The sequence below is a fragment of the Macrobrachium rosenbergii genome, chromosome 42, assembly GCF_040412425.1.
Source record: "Macrobrachium rosenbergii isolate ZJJX-2024 chromosome 42, ASM4041242v1, whole genome shotgun sequence".
In the NCBI taxonomy this organism is placed as follows: domain Eukaryota; kingdom Metazoa; phylum Arthropoda; class Malacostraca; order Decapoda; family Palaemonidae; genus Macrobrachium; species Macrobrachium rosenbergii.
In genome coordinates this window covers 7,507,848-7,517,792 of record NC_089782.1, presented here as the reverse complement: position 1 = coordinate 7,517,792, position 9,945 = coordinate 7,507,848, and the positions used below count along the sequence as shown (strand labels likewise).

Genomic DNA, 9,945 nt, shown 5'->3' with positions numbered 1-9,945 from the left:
ATATATATATATATATATATATATATATATATATATATATATATATATATATATATATAATATAATGTATACATATATATGCATTTACTGCAAACGTGTACTCTAATTACTACTATTAGTCCACTTTGTACACATTCACTTGCGTACAAATTTTTTTTGCAACGCTCTCTTTTTCTTGGTCGAAATACAAACCTTGGAGGGTGTTAGTTAATGCTTGGCTTTCTTGAGCTTGTTTACAGATTTTCCGGTTAAGTGATTCGCATACTTTCGCTGATGAAGTATATAAGCAGCTTTGTCGTCGAGAAAGCCAACACAGCAAGGCAGCATCTCGAACAGAACAGATCTGTCGTTCGTGCAACTGCCTATCTTGTTTTCCAGCTGCATCATATCTTCTTGATAAGGTAAGGAAGAAATAAACGACGAAGAGCAGATCACGAGAGGCAAGAATTTCATTAAATTCTTCCCTCTGTACTTCATCATTGTTTCTTCCTTTTATTCGTTCGATGTATTTCTCCCGTTCTTAGCCTGCTACTTCGTTATGTCCGTTAACCCATAAGGTTTCCCTCCTATTTTGCCTACTGGGAAACACCTTTCCTCTCGTAAATTTTTCTTCACTTCCAAACCTCTTTGCAATAATGTCATTTGTTTCTCTCTGGTATCAATATTGCCGTTGCTTCATTCTCTTTAATGGTGGCTAGAAATTCAAGTTCCGTTCCTATAACTTATAATGCGTGCAGCCAATGATTTAGTGTTTTATTTACGACACTGAAAACTATATACCACCTTGCGTACAAGTAATCTTTGCTAATCGTTTGGCCGAATGCCATCCTGCTGGGTGAACTCCTCTTTGTCATGATCATTTTTACGAGAAAAACCAGCAAACTGATGTTGAACTTCACCCTCCTGTTGCAACTCAATTCTTATCTCATGTTTGTGCAAATAATTATTGTTGAGCGAAATCAATTTTCTTGCACGTTTGGAAAAAACAATATACTGAAGAAGGCTAACATTTAGGGTATACTGAATGCCATTTCCTGCGCTTTTGGAAAGGTTGAAAAATTTTTATCATATGCACAAACTAAGGGGAAATATTGAAAGTTACAGTGCCATCCATTACTTTATCTGAGAATCTACCATACAAACATCTATTGTGAAAACTAGTGGGTATGCAATCATTATTCGATTCATTTTGAGAGTTGTAATTATAGACCAGCTAAAGGACAAATTCATCTACATTCTTCACAATATTTTTATAACCAAAAACAGACTCAATTCTATTCTGTGCTAAACTTGAAATATTATGAACAAAATTTGTAATGATGTGTATAGATGCATTTTTTTTTTAACTGCAGATGGGTTACTGGGATGATCCTTCACTGATGGCGGGTAGTGTCCTGCCATCCACGAACCCTTACGGGAACTACACCGTAGTCGACACGGTGCCCCGACATCTCCTTCATTTAGTTGACAACCACTGGTACCAGTTTCCTCCTATGAACCCTCTCTGGTATAACCTAATTGCTATTTGGATGGTTGTTATGGGCCTCCTCGCTGTTGGCGGCAACTTCGTCGTTATCTGGGTCTTCATGAACACCAAGTCTCTCAGGACTCCCGCTAACATGTTTGTTGTGAATTTGGCTTTCTCTGACTTTGGTATGATGTTAACCATGTGCCCACCAATTTTAGTTAACTGCTATTACCAGACATGGGCTTTCAGTGACATGGCTTGCCAGATTTATGGTATGCTGGGGTCAAGCTTTGGAACTATATCTATTTGGACAATGATCTTCATTACTTTGGATCGTTACAATGTCATTGTTAAGGGTCTCTGCACCTTTGACTGCCAATGGCGCTTTTGCTGAGGATTGCCTTTGTATGGGGACAAACATTCTTCTGGGGTGTTCTTCCTCTGTTTGGCTTCTGTAGATACGTTCCTGAGGGTAACATGACAGCCTGCGGCACTGATTATCTCTCTGAAGAGTTCTGGAGTCAGTTATACCTGTACTTCTATGCATTTGATTGCTATATCTTCCCTCTCTTGTTAATCATCTATTGCTATGCATTCATCATGAAAGCTGTCGCCACTCACGAGAAACAGATGCGTGAACAGGCCAAGAAGATGGGAGTGAAGTCCCTGAGAAATGACCCAGAGAGCAAGAAGACTTCAAACGAGTGCCGTCTCGCAAAGGTCGCCCTTACAACTGTGTCCCTATGGTTTATTGCATGGACTCCCTACTTCGTCATCAATATGGCAGGTCTCTTACACAAGCCTATGGTCACTCCTCTGTTTTCAATCTGGGGTTCTGTCTCGCCAAGGCCAATGCTGTGTACAACCCTATTGTTTATGCTATCAGCCATCCTAAATACAGAGCTGCTATGGAAAACAAGTTACCTTGCCTCTCATGTGCTACTGAGAGGGACGAAGTTGCCAGTTCTACCGGTGATGCGGCAACGGTTGCATCGGCCGACGAAAAGGCTTGAGTATTTTGAGCGTCCTGTCATATATGGTACGATCAGGAGAACTTTCCACCCATTCAAGACCAAAACGATGGCAACGACAGAATTCAATTGTGTGTTTTTTTTTTATTTTATATTGTATTCCTGAATAAATCCTTTGCTCTTACAAAAATATCAGATGGTTTCCACTTTTTCCTATCATGCTCGGACTGTGAAGTATGAGTGTATGAAAGGGGAAAGGCAAATTAGTAATAAATTCGGCAAGAATGATAATGCAGTAGAAGAATAATGTGGTTCCTAATGAAGCTTTGCATGATCATTCTTACTTTACTTCACCTGTAAACTCTTATCATAACTTTCAGCTACTTTCATGGAAATTATAATATTGACAAAAAAGGAGTTATCTATAATATTCCGCAGTTTTCTGAAAAGAAAATAAACTCAGCCAGAAGTGGGTAATGCGGAACCCCGAATAATTCTGCTTTTAGTACCATATGGAATAATTTTCCAGTAGTTAAAGTCCCTGTTGTCTTTATTCATAAAGACTCATAATTTATAATAACTGATTTTAAGAAGGGATCATACATTTAATAATACAATATTATTAGAATAACGGCCTAACTGTACTATACTATGAAATATCTTGAAGGATATTACAGACCTCGAACTGAAAATAAGGACTGTTAAAGTCTTTATACTACTTTTTAATAATAACTGTTATGTTTGTTGCAGTATATGCATACCTGCACCTTTATGGAAAAAAACTATTAGCAATATCTATATATCTTTCAAGAAATATATTCGGTCGATAACTTCTTTAATTACAAAAAATAAGTGTATATATATATATATATATATATATATATATATATATATATATATATATATATATATATATATAATCATGAAGCTACAAAGTCGCTTAATATCAAATTCAAGTTACCTCAAGAGTATCTCTGATGGAGATACTCTGACACGTGAATTTGATATTTGACATTTGTAGCTTCATAATTGTATATAAATCACGGTGTGATAAAAAAATTTCATATATATATATATATATATATGTATATATATATATATATATATATATATATATATATATATATATATATATATATATATATATATATATATACACACACACACATATATATATATATATATACTGTATATATATATATATATATATATATATATATATATATATATATATATATATATATATATATATATATATATAAATTTCTGACTCACGTGGGGATCGAACCCAGGTCTCTCAGGTGGAAAGCAGGGCGTTACCCACTTGGCCATACAAGTCTAAAAGAAGTTGGAACCTGAGAGCAACTGCACCCAAAGGAATTACCTGGGCAAGCTAACTGCTTGCATACCAGCGAGTTTTCCCCAACTTCCCGACTCAGCAATGACCCAATAGACATTTCATTCGAATTATCCCTTCTGAGTGAATAAGATAGAAATCATCAACACACAATCACGTGTGGAACGAAATAAATTTCTGACTCACATGATCGAACCCATATCTCTCAGGTGGAAAGCAAGGCGTTACCCACTGGGCCATACAAGTCTAAAAAGTTGGAACCTGAGAACTGCAGGAATTACCTGGGCAAGCTAACTGCTTGCATACCAGTGAAGTTTTCCCGAACTTCCCGACTCAGCAATGACCCAATAGACAACATTTCATTCGAATTATCCCTTCTGAGTGAATAAGATAGAAATCATCAACACACAATCACGTGTGGAACGAAATAAATTTCTGACTCACGTCGGGATCGAACCCAGGTCTCTCGGGTGGAAAGCAAGGGGCGTTACCCACTGGGCCATACAAGTCTAAAGAAGTTGGAACCTGAGAGCAACTGCGCAGGGAATTATGCAAGCAGTTGGCTTGCCCGGGTAATTCCGGGTGCAGTTGCTCTCGAGGTTCCAACTTCTTTAGACTTGAAATGGCCCAGTGGGTAACGCCCTTGCTTTCCACCTGAGAGACCTGGGTTCGATCCCGACGTGAGTCAGAAATTTATTTCGTCCACACGTGATTGTGTGTTGATGATTTCTATCTTATTCACTCAGAAGGGATAATTCGAATGAAATGTTGTCTATTGGGTCATTGCTGAGTCGGGAAGTTGGGGAAAACTTCGCTGGTATGCAAGCAGTTAGCTTGCCCAGGTAATTCCTGGGTGCAGTTGCTCTCAGGTTCCAACTTCTTTTAGACTTGTATGGCCCAGTGGGTAACGCCTCTTGCTTTCCACCTGAGAGACCTGGGTTGATCCCGATGTGAGTCAGAAATTTATTTCTGTTCCACACGTGATTGTGTGTTGATGATTTCTATATATATATATATATATATATATATATATATATATATATATATATATATATATATATATATATATATATATATATATAATTGGGATGAACACAGGGAAACGTGTTTCATAAAAATGATCTTGTGAATGTGTGGCTAAACCCCAGTGTATCAAGTGAGAGTCCATAGCATTTGCATTTCGAACACAAAGGTCATAATAGGAGTTGGAATTTAAGTACTACAAACCTGAGGTTTTTACCGGGCAGGACTGCCTAACATACCAACGAATTTTACACAACTCCCCGACCCATCAGCGCTCGAATTGCTAACATTTCTTTCGACTTATCCCTTTCACTGTGAGATATGATGGAAATGAACACATGGAAACGTGTTTCAGAGAAATAAATTTCTGACTCACCACGGGATCGAACTCCTGTCTTTTAAATCGCATGTCCAGTCATTAGCAATTAGGATGCAAAGGCCACAAAGGGAATTGGAACCTAAGTACTACCTATATAAGGGTTTTATCATGCAGGCAACTAAGGCCTAACATAGCAGCGAATTTTACCCAACTACCCACCCATCAACGCTCGAATTGCTAACATTTCATTTCACTTAACCCTTTCACTGTGAGATATAATGAAAATGAACACTTGGAAATGTGTTTCACAGAAATAAATTTCTGACTCAACACGGGACCGAACCTGGTCTTTTGAGCCCCCTTGACTTGGGACCACTTTGACGTGGTGAGGGGGGCTCTCGAACCACAGGAATCTGTTTTGGGGTTTGAGTCCAAGAGTCTCATATGATTATTATATATTTCTTTGGGTTAATTTTTGTGGAATTTTCTACTTTTGCTAAAATTTATTGGATCTGATAAATAGGAAAAGATATTATAGCTGGGATTGGGTTTATGTCTGAAGCTAAATAGTGGGAACTGTGGTAGGACCATCAACTACCTGATAATGTTTGGACCTGGGAGATATCAAATTGATAGCTCAAGGGTGGAACTATTCTTTAGGGCTGGACCACGGACTCCAGCGGCGTCTGGTTCTGGGGATTAAACTCGGCATTCTATCCGGTTTGCCCATACTATGATTGGGGTGGGGATGACTGTGTTCTTGTAATACTCACAGTCCTAGCAAGCAGATTTGGCTTACACTTGGGCCACTCTAACCATGTTGTGCCATCCTCTGAGGGATAGGGTAGGGACGTGGACATTTGGGAGTCGGCAATCACTTCTGCCATTGGCGGAAGAATAAATTCCATGGAAAACTGATGATATCTTTTTAAGGTTTTGAGGTTAAATTTAATTATCCCTCTCAAATCTTTATGAAAAGTAAAAATAAAGATTCGACTACCCCTGGTCCCTTTGATGGTACCGACTCGGCACAGCTGACGATCGCTGGAACCTTCTCTGACAAACTTTTAGAAAAATCTAAAAAAAAACCCTAGTGTAATTATACCAGAACCCTCTGCTCCAGTACAGAGTAAACCTAAAAAAAAAGTAGATATCATCTTGACCCAACCTTGACTCAATTCGACTCCCTCTTTGGGAGTGGAAGTCAGTCAAGGTTTCTAACCTTAGAAACAGAATGGAAAATTCAGTGCTGGAAATGTCGTTTAGACAGATTAGAGAAAAAACTAGGAGCAGTGATGATGAAACACCTTGCGTAGAGCGGTTATGACTCTAATTAAAGAAAATATTCAGTGAGTCAAGCACGCAGAGGGAATTATAATGTGTGCCGTTCTAACCCTGCCCAAGAGCCCCCTTCTTGACGAAGAAATATTATTCTGAACTGTGAATCGTTTTTTGATTGTTGTCTTTCACGAATAAGATTAAAATAATGGTGTATCTCAGTGAATACTAAATAAAGTGTAATAACTTTATATTTCCTTAATAACATATTTTGTTTACTTTGCATCATATGGACAAACGTACAGTAGTACACTATTTTATTTTAATGAAAGGAAAAACTGTTTTAAAAAAGGAAATATGTTAGTAATGGATTGAAAAAATAAATAACTCAGCCAATTCTAATGAATTTAAAGATCATGAATATGTGGTAGAAGTATGAGGAAAAATTGTAAAAATTTCTTTACATAACAAAAGAATTCTGCCTTTATTTTTTTTTACTGTTTTTGGAGATAGAACTCTGGCATTCTGTCCGGTTTTCCCAATAATATGATTAGGATGGGACTGATTGTACTCTTGTAATGCTCTCAGCCCCAACAAGTAGGTTTGGCTTACGCTTGAATCACCCTTATTGTGTTGTGGCATCATCTGTGGGACAGGGTACAGGGTGGGCAGTTGAAATTCGGCTCTTCCTAGTGCCATTGGTAGAAGAATAAACTCCTTGAAGAACTGATGATATCTTTTTAGGATTTTCAGGTCTATTTATTTATTTTTCCCCTCACTTCGTTCTTAATATGATTAGTAATGAAGAATCAATTACCAATGAAACCTTTGACCCCTCATGGCAATTCCTTGTCGAGGTCGGGGGCTTGAGGACCTGTTGCTAGCACTGAATATACAATGGTGCCTACTGCCTCTGCTGTGGGTTTAACTAAATGTTGGGAACTGTATCACTTTCTCTTCTCTTTTGTAAATTTTCCTGTTCCCTTCTTCTTTCCTTGATGACCTGGGAATGGCATTAATTATGAGACACCCAGGTTTAGGGTAGGTAATAGATAGTTGATCTCCCACCACACTATCTTAATTGACCCACCTGACCCTATCTTTCTTTATTGCCTACCTAAATCTACACTTCTAAGTTTTTCTCTCTTGCTTTTCAGAGAGGTTCTGGTAGCTTGGTGCTTCTTTGGCATTGTATTTGAAACTAGATGAGTGGTGGGATATACCTGCAAGGTCCCTGCCCATTGCAAAGCCAATAGCTTGATGGCTGGTGGATGTGCAGTGTAGGGGACGTGGTGGGTTGCTGACTCTTTTCCCCTCTTCCAGTGAACATGATGGGTGACTGCACTGGCCCCATTCCGAATAGGAGAAAACTCAAGAGGACAAAATATGCTCGGTTGTCAAAGCTCTTAACTCGTTTCCGAGGCTCTGCATGCGTAAATGACCATGATCTCGGCATTTCTGGTCTTATGGGGACTTTTCCCTTTCCTCCCAAGGTATAGGGAAGGCATAGTATTTTTTTCCATGCACTCCCAATCATATAATTCTGTGAATATAGCTATAACTAAAGGAAAAATGAATTCTGAGTTATTAACTAACCCTCCAGGGTTTCAGCGCCGATGATTCAGCGCCGCCGTTTCAGCGCCAGAAAGTTCAGCGCTAAATAAATTTCAGCGCCAGACGATTCAGCGCCGCAAATCATTTCTATGCTTTTTGTGTGTGTGTGTGTGTTTCACATTCAAGTTTTCTTTTTCCGTGTTAATTGCTTCATCGATATTCCTACTATATAATTATTGAAAAATTAACTTATACACTTGATGGGTGTTTATGGTAAGATATTTGTAAAATTGTTTGTTTTTCTTTTATAGTTGTTTCGTCATTTCTACTACTGTATAATTGCAGAGAAACTAGCTCATTCACTTGATGGTTGTTTATGGTAAGGTATTTAAGATTATTTGTTTTTCTTTTATAGTTGTTTCGTCATTTCTACTACTGTATAATTGCAGAGAAACTAGCTCATTCACTTGATGGTTGTTTATGGTAATATATTTGTAAGAATTCTTTTTTTCTCAGGCATAAAATCTTTTTATTCTGAATTGTTAGTTTGTGTTTAGATTTTGGAACAACAACACCTTGAGTTTTTTTCCTGGAAACCATGGCTGATTCCGTAAAAAGTAAGAGAGGCAGAGAAAAGTTTTGTCATGAAGGCTATATTTATCATTTCGACAAACAGCAAAACACAAGATCTTGTTAAGTTTTGGCGATGCCATGAAAATGGTAGATGCAAAGCTCGTATTCACACGTTAGAGAGTGAGGTGATCAAAAAGATTAACGGACATACTCATCCTCCTTCAGCAGTTGCCATCGAAGTAGAAAATGTTTTGACCGATGCCAGAGACCGAGCTGAAATGACTTGTGAGTTGCCAAGTACAATATAAATAAGTGCATCGAGAAAATGTCTGTTGCAGGTATGGCATAGTTACCAAACAGGCACGCAATGCGAAAGAATTATTCATAGGAAACGTAACGCAATTAACCAAGTCCCTGAAAACCCAAGGTCCATTGAAGAGCTTCAGTTACCAGAAAAGTATAAGATGTATAATCCTACCCCAGATACCAGTGAAAATTTTTGTTTAATGGATAGAGGGACAGGCAGCGAACGGATTATTATATTTGGAAGAGAAAGTTGGTTGGAGCACATTGCAAATTCTATGATTTGGTATGCTGATGGAACATTTGCTGTAGCACCGCAGCTATTTTATCAAGTGTACATTATTCTGGTTAAAAAAAATAATGGAGTACACCCTGTATTGTATGCGCTTTTACAAAACAAGCAGTATGCAACATATGTGAGGTTGTTTGAGATGATAAAGGAGATAGGCACAAACGCACGACCCGACGTAATCAATTGTGATTTTGAGCGAGGTGCTTTTACTGCAATGAAAGACACCTTCCCCAGTGTTGAAATCAGAGGCTGTCTATTTCATCTGTCTCAAAATCTACTAAAGCAGCTAAGTGGGTATGGTCTCATGAAGTTATACAACACTAATCCCGACTTTGCATTACATGCGAAAATGTGTAGATATTGCTAATAGTTTTTTCCATAAAGGTGCAGGTATGCATATACTGCAACAAACATAACAGTTATTATTAAAAGTAGTATAAAGACTTTAACAGTCCTTATTTTCAGTTCGAGGTCTGTAATATCCTTCAAGATATTTCATAGTATAGTACAGTTAGGCCGTTATTCTAATAATATTGTATTATTAAATGTATGATCCTTCTTAAAATCAGTTATTATAAATTATGAGTCTTTATGAATAAAGACAACAGGGACTTTAACTACTGGAAAATTATTCCATATGGTACTAAAAGCAGAATTATTCGGGGTTCCGCATTACCCACTTCTGGCTGAGTTTATTTTCTTTTCAGAAAACTGCGGAATATTATAGATAACTCCTTTTTTGTCAATATTATAATTTCCATGAAAGTAGCTGAAAGTTATGATAAGAGTTTACAGGTGAAGTAAAGT

The 9,945-nt window shown here is 37.6% G+C and overlaps 1 pseudogene; it reads left to right on the top strand.

Annotated features, from left to right (window-relative positions):
- Positions 1–302: 302 nt before the first annotated feature.
- LOC136827906 (rhodopsin-like) lies at positions 303–2,631 on the top strand (annotated as a pseudogene).
- Positions 2,632–9,945: the final 7,314 nt, after the last annotated feature.